This window comes from Oncorhynchus tshawytscha, linkage group LG13, assembly GCF_018296145.1.
Source record: "Oncorhynchus tshawytscha isolate Ot180627B linkage group LG13, Otsh_v2.0, whole genome shotgun sequence".
Classification (NCBI taxonomy): Eukaryota; Metazoa; Chordata; class Actinopteri; order Salmoniformes; family Salmonidae; genus Oncorhynchus; species Oncorhynchus tshawytscha.
In genome coordinates, this window is record NC_056441.1 from 84,923,203 (window position 1) to 84,935,554 (window position 12,352).

General features: G+C 42.5%; 1 pseudogene; it reads right to left on the reverse strand.

The window, feature by feature from the left end:
- Positions 1 to 7,675: 7,675 nt before the first annotated feature.
- LOC112265731 lies at positions 7,676 to 11,499 on the reverse strand (annotated as a pseudogene).
- Between the last annotated feature and the right edge of the window lie 853 nt (positions 11,500 to 12,352).

Below are 12,352 nucleotides of genomic sequence, written 5' to 3' on the forward strand. Positions count from 1 at the left end.
TTTAGAAAGAGTTTCAGGTGAAAAATGAGCTAAAATTTGAAGTATTGGTAATTGGCTCCCATTTTGGCTGTAGTGTTTGTTGCTGTCACGTTCTGACCATAGTTCTTGTGTGCTTTCCTTGTTTTAGTGTTGGTCAGGACGTGAGCTGGGTGGGCATTCTATGTGTGTCTAGTTTGTCTATTTCTATGTTTGGCCTGATATGGTTCTCAATCAGAGGCAGGTGTTAGTCATTGTCTCTGATTGGGAACCATATTTAGGTAGCCTTTTTTGTGTTGGGATTTGTGGGTGGTTTTTTCCTGTCTTTGTGTTTTATGCACCAGTTAGGACTGTTTCGGTTTTCACGTTTATTGTTTTGTATCCTGTTCATGTTTGAGTTACCTTATTAAATTAACATGAACTCTAACCACGCTGCGTTTTGGTCTGCCTCTCCTTCCCAAGAAGAAAGCCGTTACAGTTGCGTGTTCCGGTGAGGGCGTGCACTTCGTTTTTTATTTCCGGCAATGGTCTCCGGTATTCTCTGTCTTAAAATTCTCTGTCTTAAGGTACTTAAAACATAAATAAAATATTTCCTACGGAAAGTTGTATGTTCAACAGGAAAGGAAAATCTGTAAGCGCACTCCCTCTCCCTCGCTAGCCAAATTTACTTCAGGTGGTATCCTAAGAAAAACTCAAAATACTTGTTTGTTTTTCAGAAAAGGAGCCTGAAACCTTGAATAAAGACTGTTGACATCTAGTGGAAGCCATAGGAATTGCAATCTGGGAGACGGATACACATAGAAACTATAGGTTTACATAATAAGAGCCTGGGAGCTCAAAAAATAAAAATTCTGTTCTGATTTTCTTCTGATTTTTTCCTGCCATATCAATTTTGCTAAAGTCTCAGACTTTTTTCAACATTTTCGGGAAACTTCAAAGTGTTTTCTATCCAATGCTACCAATTATATTCATATCCTGGCTTCTGGGCCTGCGTAACAGGCAGTTTACTTTGGGCACGTCAATCAGGCGGAAATTCAGGAAACTAGACCCTATCTCATAGAGGTTTTAAAAATAAAACAAATGTGTTTTAAATTGCCTTGACAGCTTTTTCCTACTCTTGTCATTGTTAGGGAATAATCAGAATTTGTTGGTAACATAGGTAAGATGTTTTATATTCATCATATGTTTGTAAGTTACTTCTCATCAAGAATGTTATTTTTGTAGAATACTGTGGCAGGGTTGCAGTATCTGTTCTATGTCAACACTAAGTTGCATGGGCCGCAGAGAGGGGAGAGGTCAAGGGATCATCAAGCGTGTATCTCTTGGCTCCACAATGTCTGTGTGCCAGTCAGACTGTCTCTGTGATCTTGTCAAGATAGGATGGATTTGATATATGCCTGTTGATATGGAGGATTGGTTTATGGTTCTGAGTTTGAGAAAGGAGACAAAGCTGAACAATGAATTATGCCAATGCTGTCTTATCCTGTGTATCTTTGCTATAAAGGATCCCATTTGCCATTGTGTTGGGACTCTCAACTTTTCATTAGAGATACTGAACTGTTGAAAGTCAAAATGCTATTGCAATGTGGAGGAGGCTCTCAGAGAATTCATTGAGAGACACTGTATTACCTGAGAGTCACAGGATTGTGATAGAGCTGATATAATTAAAGATGGACTTTGATAACTAACTCTGACTTGTGTGTGTGGTTTGCGCTCATGATTTGGGAAATAGAGGAAATTTCCACAACATCATTCTCTCCTCCAGCTTCATGAGGGATGCTTTTCCAACAGTCTTGAAGGAGTTCCCACATACGTTGAGCACGTGTTGGCTGCTTATCTTCACTCTGCATTCGAACTCATCCCAAACCATCTCAATTGGGTTGTGGGGTGATTGTGGAGGTCAGGTCATCTAATGCAGCACTCCATCACTCTCCTTGGTCAAATAGCCCTTACACAGACTGTTTTGGGTTATTGTCCTGTTGAAAAACAAATGATAGACCCACTAAGTGCCAACCAGATGGGATGGAGTATCACTGGGATGGGGTATCAATGCTTCACGGAGGGAACCACACATGTAGAGATCATTCATTCACCTACTCTGCATCTCACAAAGACAGTGGTTGGAACCAAAAATCTCAAATTTGGACTCATCAGACCAAATGACAGATTTCCACTGGTCTACTGTCCATTGCTCGTGCTTCTAGGCCTAAGAAAGTCTATTCATCTTGTTTGTGTCCTTTAGTACTAGCAGCAATTCGACCATTTATTTGGCTGCAATTTCCGAGGCTGGTAATTCTAATGAATATATCCTCTGCAGCAGAGGTAACTCTGGGTCTTCCTCTCCTGTGGTGGGCCTCATGAGAGCCAGTTTCATCATAGTGCTTGATGGTTGCAAATGATCCGTATTGACTAAAATTCATGGCTTAAAGTAATTATGGACTGTTGCTTCTCTTTGCTTATTTGAGCTGTTCTTGTCATGATATGGACTTGGTCTTTAACCAAATAGGGCTATCTTCTGTATTCCACCCCTACCTTGTCACAATTTAACTGATTGTCTCAAATGCATAAAGAAGGAAATCAATTCCACAAATACAATTTTAACAAGGAAAACATGTTAATTCAAATGCATTCCAGGTGACTACTTCATGAAGCTGGTGGAGAAAATACCAACAGTGTTCAAAGCTGTCATCAAGACAAAGGGTGGCTATTTTGAAGAATCACAAATATAAAATATATTTTGATTTGTTTAACACTTTTTTTGGTTACTACATGATTCTAAATGTGTTACTTCATAGTTTTGATGCCTTCACTATTATTCTACAATGTAGAAAATAGTAAAAATAAATAAAAACCCTTAAATGAGTAGGTGTGTCCAAACTTTTGACTGCTAAGGTACAGGTGAAGTCTGAAGTTTACATACACCTAGCCAAATTCATTTAAACTAATTTTTTTCACAATTCCCTGTCTTAGATCAGTTAGGATCACCACTTTTTTCTGAAAGTGAAATGTCAGAATAATATTAGAGAGAATCATATATTCAGCTTTTATTTCTTTCAATACATTCCCATTTACAACCCAGCTTTAACTTCCTGACTGATGTCTTGCGATGTTGCTTCAATATATCCACATCATTTTCCCACCTCATGATGCCATCTATTTTTTTAAAGTGCACCGGTCCCTCCCGCAGCAAAGCACCCCCACAACATGATGCTGCCACCCCCGTGCTTCACGGTTGGGATGGTGTTCTTCGGATTGCAAGCCTCCCCTTTTTTCCTCCAAACATAACGATGGTCATTATGGCCAAACAGTTCTATTTCTGTTTCATCAGACCAGAGGACATTTCTCCACAAAGTACAATCTTTGTCCCCATGCGGTTGTGGACCAGTGGCTGAGTGGCCTTTCAGGTTATGTCGATAGAGGACTCGTTTTACTGTGAGTATAGATACTTTTGTACCTGTTTCCTCCAGCCTCTTCACAAGGTCCTTTGCTGTTGGTCCTGTGCACTTTTAAATCAAATGTAAACACCAAATGTTACTATTTCAACTTCAACATATTTTAGAATAAATAGTGAATCATGCAAAGATGGCCAATATTTGACGGTATCTGTATATGATACTGTGTCCCTGGAAGGGAAGCTGCTACTGTTATTGTTGTGTTAGAGGATGAGATGGGGGCCTTGAGGTGTTTCCTTCCCAGGGGCTGAACTCTGTGGTATTAGCAGCAGCTCCTCTGTACCTGTAGAGAGTCGTCCTACTGTGTGTGTGTTTGTTGGTGTGTGTGTGTTTGTTTAAGGTCCTGCATGTCTGCAGCAGGTAGTCTGTCTTCCTGTTTGTCTGTCTGTCTGTCTGTTTGTCTTCCTGCCCTGTGATTTTGTTTACACTTTAACACCTTGAGATAGCCTGACCACCTTCGACAACGTCCTCATGTTCATGTTAGAAAATCCATTATTTGACCAAAGGTAATAATCAATTCTCTTGTTGAATGTGATGTATTTAAATGCACACAACACTAAAAACACACAAGTGACACTTGTTTATTAAGGTGGAAACATGCAGCAGCTGTTGTCCTCATAGATAATTACAGAACATTTGAGAAATACTGTCTCAGATAGTAGGCATTTTCTAAATATGTTAACATTATAATGTCATATGATATGTCATAATGTTATGTTACAACATACATCATTGGATGTCTTCCCCATTATATGTTTCTTGGTGTTTTGCTCTGGCCAAAATATTATAAAACATTTAGGAGCAAATACGCAGAACAGTAACCAAAACTGGAGGCCAGAATAGCAAAGATCTCCACAGCTATAGTGAACTTCCCAGGAGAGCTCAGACAAGCTGGGTGTAAAGGTGATCCAGAATGCATAGAATATGAGCATGCTGAAGGTGATGAATTTGGCCTCATTGAAGTTATCAGGCAGCTTTCGAGCCAGAAAAGCAGCATAAAGCACAAGACAGCCAGGAGTCCTATATCCACTGGCACCTGCAATGAAGAATGGGTTGTTTACATTATGGACCAATGTGACACAATCAACTACACTGTATACTGTTATAAATGACAGCCAACAACACCTAGCATGCATTTACAAAATTCTGTGTCCATTCTAAGGAGCTGTCACCATGTCTATTACCAGTACTACTACAACTACTACCACTACTACTACTGGAACTACTACCACTACTACTACTAGGCCTACTACCACTAATACTACTAATACCACTAGGCCTACAACCACTACTTCTACTACCACCAGACCTGTGTCCACTACTACAACTGCTACTACTACCACTAGGCCTACTACAACTACAAATACTACCACTACCACTAATACTACTAATACCACTATAGGCCTACTACCACCACTACTACCACTACTATTAATACTACCACTAGGTCTACTACCACTAGGCCTACAACCACTACCAGTACTACTACCACTAGGCCAACTACCTCTACTATTACTACTACCACTAGGTCTACTACTACTAGGCCAACTACCTCTACTATTACTACTACCACTAGGTCTACTACCACAAAGCCTACTACCACTACTACCACTAGGTCTACTACCACTAGGCCAACTACCTCTACTATTACTACTTCAATTAGGTATACTACCACAACTACTAACTCCACTTGCCCTACTACCACAACTACTACTACCACTAGGTATACTACCACAAAGCCTACTACCACTACCACCACAAGGTCTACTACCACAACTACTAATACCACATGGCCTACTACCAAAACTACAACTTACACTACTACTACAACTACTACTAGGTAAACTACCACTAGGCTTACTACAACTACCACCACTAGGCCTACTACCACAACTTCTACTACCACCACTAGGCCTACTACCACCACTAGGCCTACTACTACTACTACTAGGGTTACTACCACTAGGGCTACTACCACTACGGCTACTACCACAACTTCTACTAGGCCTACTACCACAACTACCACTAGGGCTACGAACACTACTACAACTAATACCACTAAGGCTACTACCACTACAACTAATATTTTGCCTACTACTGCTAGTACTGCTACCACTACTACTACCACTACTACTACCACTACTACTACCACTAGGCCTACAGCTACTACATCTACTTCTCCCCCTTCTCCTCCTCCCGTTCCCAGGTGTTCCAAAATTGTTCTTTGACTGTCTCCATAAGATAACCATATTTTACACCACTGCTACTCTCTGTTGTCATCATGTATGCATAGTTACTTTAATAACTCTACCTGCATGTACATATTAGCTCAACTAACGGTGCCCCCACACGTTGACTCTATACTGGTATCCCCCTGTATATAGTCTCACTATTGTTATTTTACTGCTGCTCTTTAATTACTTGTTAAATTTATTTCTTATTCTAATCCATATTTCTTAGAACTGCATTGTTGGTTTGGGGCTTGAAAGTAAGCATTTCACCGTAAAGTCAAGACCAGTTGAATTCAGCGCATGTGACTAATACAATTTGATTTGATTTGATTTACTATTACCATTGTTTCTACTACTACTACTACTACATACAGATACATTTGGCCAGCTGAAGCGAGTCACACAATTCATAGAAAATTACCATTCTAGCGTTTTCATTTATTTGTGTCTTTCTCTAGCGCTGTGACAATTCAAGTAAGACTGGAGATCTAGAGATATTAGACAGCTGAATTGTTTATTACAACCACTGTAATATTACATGAAGGGTAGCCAATGCATTACACGATACATGGAAAATACACATATATTCTTTATAACACATTTCACTGAGGCCTTGCTATGTGTTGATGGTGGTATGAATGCCACATGCCCATTGGTGTATTGACACACATTGGGTTGTGGCCCACAGGCCTATGAGGAGAGGTTTAAGAAGTCAATGTTGTTTTTGATGAGATAGTAGACCATGCTTGTCCAGAGCAGGCCTTTGAGACAGAGGCACAGTAAGGGGCTTGTGTGTGGGCTCCTGATCTGGACCTGGACTGGACAGCAGCAGTCACTGAGGGGGTCACTGAGGGGGTCACTGAGGGGGCCTGTGGAAGCACAGCAGGCTGTCAGTGGCTGCTGGGGTAGAACAGTGAGAAACATAGGCTATGTCAAAATTATTGTCTTGACTTTCATAATGTGCGACCACACCCATGTAGATATGGCTGCTTGGCATAATGTGCGACCACACCCATGTAGATATGGCTGCTTGGCATAATGTGCTGTTGGATGTGTGTTCAGGACTTATTGAACATCCATGTACCTGTGACAGATCTCGTCTACCAGCCGGCTCTTTCTCTTTCAAACCGTCTTTCAACAATGGTCATGAAGAGACAGGAATGGAGCCCATGGCAGGAGCGGATTTACATTGGCTGATATTTCAGTCCATCACCGTCCAACAAAACCCTCAGAACCTGCCCTCTACAAACGAATTAGGCTAAACAAGGAAGTGAGTTCACGTCTATCTCTCACATGTAAATGTCTTATTTTGCTCCTTTTGTACCCCAGTATCTCTACTTGCACACTCATCTTCTGCACATCTTATCACGCCAGTGTTTAAATTCTATATTGTAATTATGTATCTACTATGGCCTATTTATTGGCTTACCTCCCTTATCCTACCTCATTTGCACACACTGTATTGTATTATTGACTCCATGTTTTTTTATTCCATGTGTAACTCTGTGTTGTTGTTTGTGTCGCACTGCTTTGCTTTATCTTGGCCAGGTCGCATTTGTAAATGAGCACTTCATCTCAACTAGCCTACCTGGTTAAATAAAGGTGAAATAAATAAAATAAGAAATATGCCCAAACTCAGAATCAGTTGGGGCTTCCTAAAAGTCATATGATCATTGTGAGGTTTTCTGCAGTGTTCATAGTCAAACTGTAGCAGGCTCTCTCTATCCTGCCTTGATTTGAACCCTTCCCCTTTCAAGTCCCACTTCATTGCACAGTGTTTCCAGGCTCTATTTTTTGGTATCAATTGAGCCTGTGGATGAGGTTAACCCATGACTGACTTAGATATGATGTGTCTGTGGATGAGTTTAACCCATGACTGACTTAGATATGATGTGTCTGTGGATGAGTTTAACCCATGATTGACTTAGATATGATGTGTCTGTGGATGAGTTTAACCCATGATTGACTTAGATATGATGTGTCTGTGGATGAGTTTAACCCATGACTGACTTAGATATGATGTGTCTGTGGATGAGGTTAACCCATGACTGACTTAGATATGATGTGTCTGTGGATGAGGTTAACCCATGACTGACTTAGATATGATGTGTCTGTGTTTATTATAGAAAGACTTAGAATAGGCCAATGGTCAGTATTCATCCTAAAGGGCTTTTGTTGACGCCTTTCCCAAAATATGTTTCTTTAATATCGTATGTCATTAGATGTCTTCCCCATCATATGTTTCTTGGTGTTTTGCTCTGGCCTCAGCAATATAATGAAACATTTAGGAGCAAATATGCAGAAAAGTAAACCAAAACTAGAGGCCAGAATAGCAAAGATCTCCACAGCTACAGTGAACTTCCCAGGAGAGCTGACATAAGCTGGGAGAAAGGTGATCCAGACAGCACAGAATATGAGCATGCTGAAGGTGATGAATTTGGCCTCATTGAAATTATCAGGAAGCTTTCGAGCCAGAAAAGCCAGCACAAAGCACAAGAGAGCTAGGAGTCCTATATACCCCAACACAGCCCAGAAACCAATAGCTGAACCCACATCACACTCTAGAATGATCTTTTCCTTGTAGGTCTTCATGTTCTTGTAGGGGAAAGGAGGGGAGACTGTTAACCAAAGAACACAGATCAGGACCTGTATGAGAGTGAAAGCAAGAACACTGAGTCTCTGCTGTGGAGGACCAAACCATTTCATGATATTACTGGCTGGAAGTGTAGCCCTGAAGGCCATCAACACCACTATTGTTTTCCCCAGAACACAAGAGATGCAGAGGACGAAGGTGATCCCAAACGCTGTGTGACGCAGCATACAGGACCACTCAGAGGGCCGGCCAATGAAAGTAAGAGAACACAGAAAACACAGAGTCAAGAAGAAGAGCAGCAGGAAGCTCAGCTCAGAGTTGTTGGCCCTGACGATGGGGGTGTCCTTATGAATTGAAAACACCACAGCTACCAGAGTAGTAACACCGGACCCCAGTAAGGAGAAAAACACCAGAACTATGCCCATCATTTCTTCATAGGAGAGGAATTCAACTGGTTTCAACACACAGAGGTCCCTTTTTCATTGGACCAATACTCCAAGTCACATCGATAGCAGCCGTTAGAATCTGCAAAAGGATTAGAACGTCATTCATTCCATGAATCAGTGTGTCACTGTGTCATGTGTTTTTTGATTAGTCTTGTTGGGCAGTGACAGAACTTGAAAGTATTGAAGGTAGCCCTAAATGCATTATATATTACCTGTGATATTACTGATCTCTCCCTCCCCACATGGTACACAGTCATAACAGCATACAGGCTTTCCTTTCTGCACAGCCTTACGAGTGCCTGTGGGACAGCTCTCACTGCACACTGATGCAGGTGCCTGTAGAGAAATACAACATGTCTGAATATTGGTGTATTTTATATAAATAAACGTGCAGAAATGTTTTAATGTCACTACTTGTGGAAGTTATATTACCAATTCAAAAGAAGAGAATTGAGATAAACTATGTGGATTATGTAAATATTATAGAATGCATGTTTTACATTTGCAGTGGTTTGAGGTATGCATGTGCTTTGCTTTTGCAACATAGTCAACATGTATTTAGTCCTACCTCTGCCTGGCCCCCTGCCCAGACCAGTTTTCCCTTGTTGAAGGTAATGCGCTGTTCAGGGGGCATCGAGGAATCATACAGCCCCACAACATGGAACTGCAGGCTCCCATCCTCCTCCTGCTGCCAGTTCACTAGGTCGTAGAACGCCACCACATCTCCGTTATCATCAAACCAGATCTCCTCTCCTGTCTTTACTCTAAACCTCACCTCCTTCAGGTACTGTAGCACCTGCTCAACAACATGGGGAGAGGGAGAGAGAGAGAGAGAGGGAGAGGGAGCGAGAGAGACACAGACAGAGACACAGAGAGACAGAGACACAGAGAGAGACTTAGAAAGAGACAGAGAGAGAGAGCGAGAGAGAAAGAGAGACACAGAAAGAGAGAGAGAGAGAGAGACAAAGACAATGAGAAAGTGAGAGAGAGAATTAGACAGAGACAGAGAGACAGAGCGACACAGAGAGAGACACAGAGAGTGGGATGATTCATATGAGATGTTATTTATGTTTTGTCGTATCTGAGGCTTGCTCACCTGCTGTGGTGTGTAGACTGGTCTTTTGCCGCTGTCTGTGTCATTCTTTAAGTCTGTCAGTAGATTGTGTAGAGCGTGTGCAATCGCATATACAGCTGTGTATACTTTATTGGGTATTCTCAGCTCTGACATGTCAGTGTATTGGTTCTTCAGCTTTGCTAAGCTCTCTGTTCCTAGGCACAGTGTGCTGCTGCCTCCCTCGAAGGAGCACTTGAACACAGTCTCCCAGAACTCCCTGAGCAGGGTGTTGTCTGGCGCCTGGAAGGGGTGCACCTTTTGTAGGAACCCCTCCAGACCATCCAGCCTGGCATTCCTGATCGCAAAGCCCACCGCCCCCCTCAGGAAGCCGTAGGCCTTGTTCTCCGTCAGCAGTCTGGCTGTGATCCAGGCCTCACTGCCCACCCACTGCAGCCCTGGGTCTCCCTCCAGGGCCATCTCATTCATCAGGGGGATGAGTTCCCCCAAGGTCAAGAACAGTACCACCACCTTGGCTGTGGCCCTCCGGATGACCTTGACGACTTCCAGGAGCTTCTCTCTGGGGTCTGTGCGGTGGATGGACTCTTGGTACTCTACACAGACCCCTTCATGCCACGATGCCTCCAAGAATGTGGCCATGCCGTTGTTACCATAGTCATTGTTGCTGTTCACCACTCCCACCCAGTTCCATCCAAAGTGTTTGACCAGCTTTGCCAGGGCTCTGCTCTGGTAGAAGTCACTGGGGATGGTTCTGAAGAAGGAAGGGAACTTCTTTTTATTACTCAGACAAGCACAGGTGGCAAAGTGGCTGATCTGTGTGGAAGAAACGGGAAGATTTGAATTGATCTTTCATACATAGCTGACATTGATGAAACTACCTCTAAAGAGCCACAACCAGAAGGTGTCTCACCACAGGGATGTTGAATGGTCCGACCAGGGATGATATTCCGATGGTTGATGTGGAGCTTGACTCCCCTACAATACCCAACACGGCTGGAGATCTGGAACAGGAGGAAGGGTCTCCCAGGCTGTCCTCAGGCCCAGGGCTGTTCATCAGGGCCAGGGCTGAGTGGATGGCCAGGGGGGCATAGCTACAGGAGTCATAGACCTGGTAACCCAGAGACAGCCCTGGGAGCAGATCACTGCTGTTGTTGATCTCCTCCAGGGCAAAGATCAGGGTCTGTGCAAACTGGAACTCACGTGGGTCGAAACTGGACAGCGGAAACAAACCAAAAAATAAGTTAATGGAAGCCAGGAATCTCATATGCCACAATCACATATACCAGCAAAACTGATATATTCATTCGAGATGAGTTGAGTATTGTGTTTAGTATCACAGAAACAATTTGTATACTTGTTTTGTCCAAAAAATAAATGCACATATCATTTACAATAGTGTTTTTAAGCACTGTGCCTAATTTCACTGAGAGACACAAAAAAAATCTATCCTGATGAGAAATATTGCCTAACAGCTAAAAGTTCCCACAGATAGTTGTTTTTCAACACATACCTGATACAGGGTGTTTTCTCTGGTCTGGAGGTGAATGAATGGACCTTGAAGAGGGCATTCCTATGTAGAGGGAACACTGCCCCAATGTTGATGTCCCCCTCGGCAGACAGGAGAGGCAGAGCGGGTTGGCCCAGCAGAGAGCAGATTGGGGCTGGAGCAGCTATACCCCTCATCACCACCACCAGCAGCCGGAGAACCACTCCTGTACTCAGTGCCATGCCAGCCTTCAGCAGGGCAGCTGTGTCTGTGAGGGCAGACAGAAGGGTTCCTCTTTTATAGAGGTGAAAGTGCCCCGTAAGACGCTGGAACTGCCCATACACTCCCTCTCAACGAGTGGGATGTGGTTCTAGTGTTTATTGTGTCCCCGGGGTACAGGATGAGAGAGGGAGGTGGGATAGTGTTTATTGTGTCCCCGGGGTACAGGATGAGAGAGGGAGGTGGGATAGTGACAGAGGCTGGGCTATGCTGCTATTATGAGCAAGCAGTGGATAGATAAGTGCAGGCTTCTGACATTGTGGATTTTCCATAGTTTTTTTTTTTGTATGACAATTTAAACTCATAGAACAATTCAATTTAATTTCAATCAAAAAAATAATAATAATAATATCTGTCATTCCTTCCCATGTTTTTTTGTATGACATTTTAAACACATACATAAAGAAACAGAAATAGTATGGGTTTGAAATAAATAATAATTGTTCTATTATTTTACTTGTGTGTGAAAGTTGTTAAACAAAAATAAAACATCTGGAATAGCATGACACATGTACATTTTTATGTCCACAATGTCAGAAGTCTGCACTTATCTGTCCACTGGTTTGCTCATATTAACAACGTAGCCCAGCCTCTGTCAGTATCCCAACTCCCTCTCTCATCATAGACAAGGTTTTTGTCTAGCTCATGGTTTGTCCCAGGTACGTAACCTGATGGTCGCAAAGAAGGCCCTGATTGATGAACCACTGATCCAGCTCTTTGTCTTTTGGTAATCCTAGGGACAAGCCCACACAGTGCTTTTAACATAGTGTTTTCAAACATATTTGACACACTTCAACAGACTGTACCATTCAAAAGT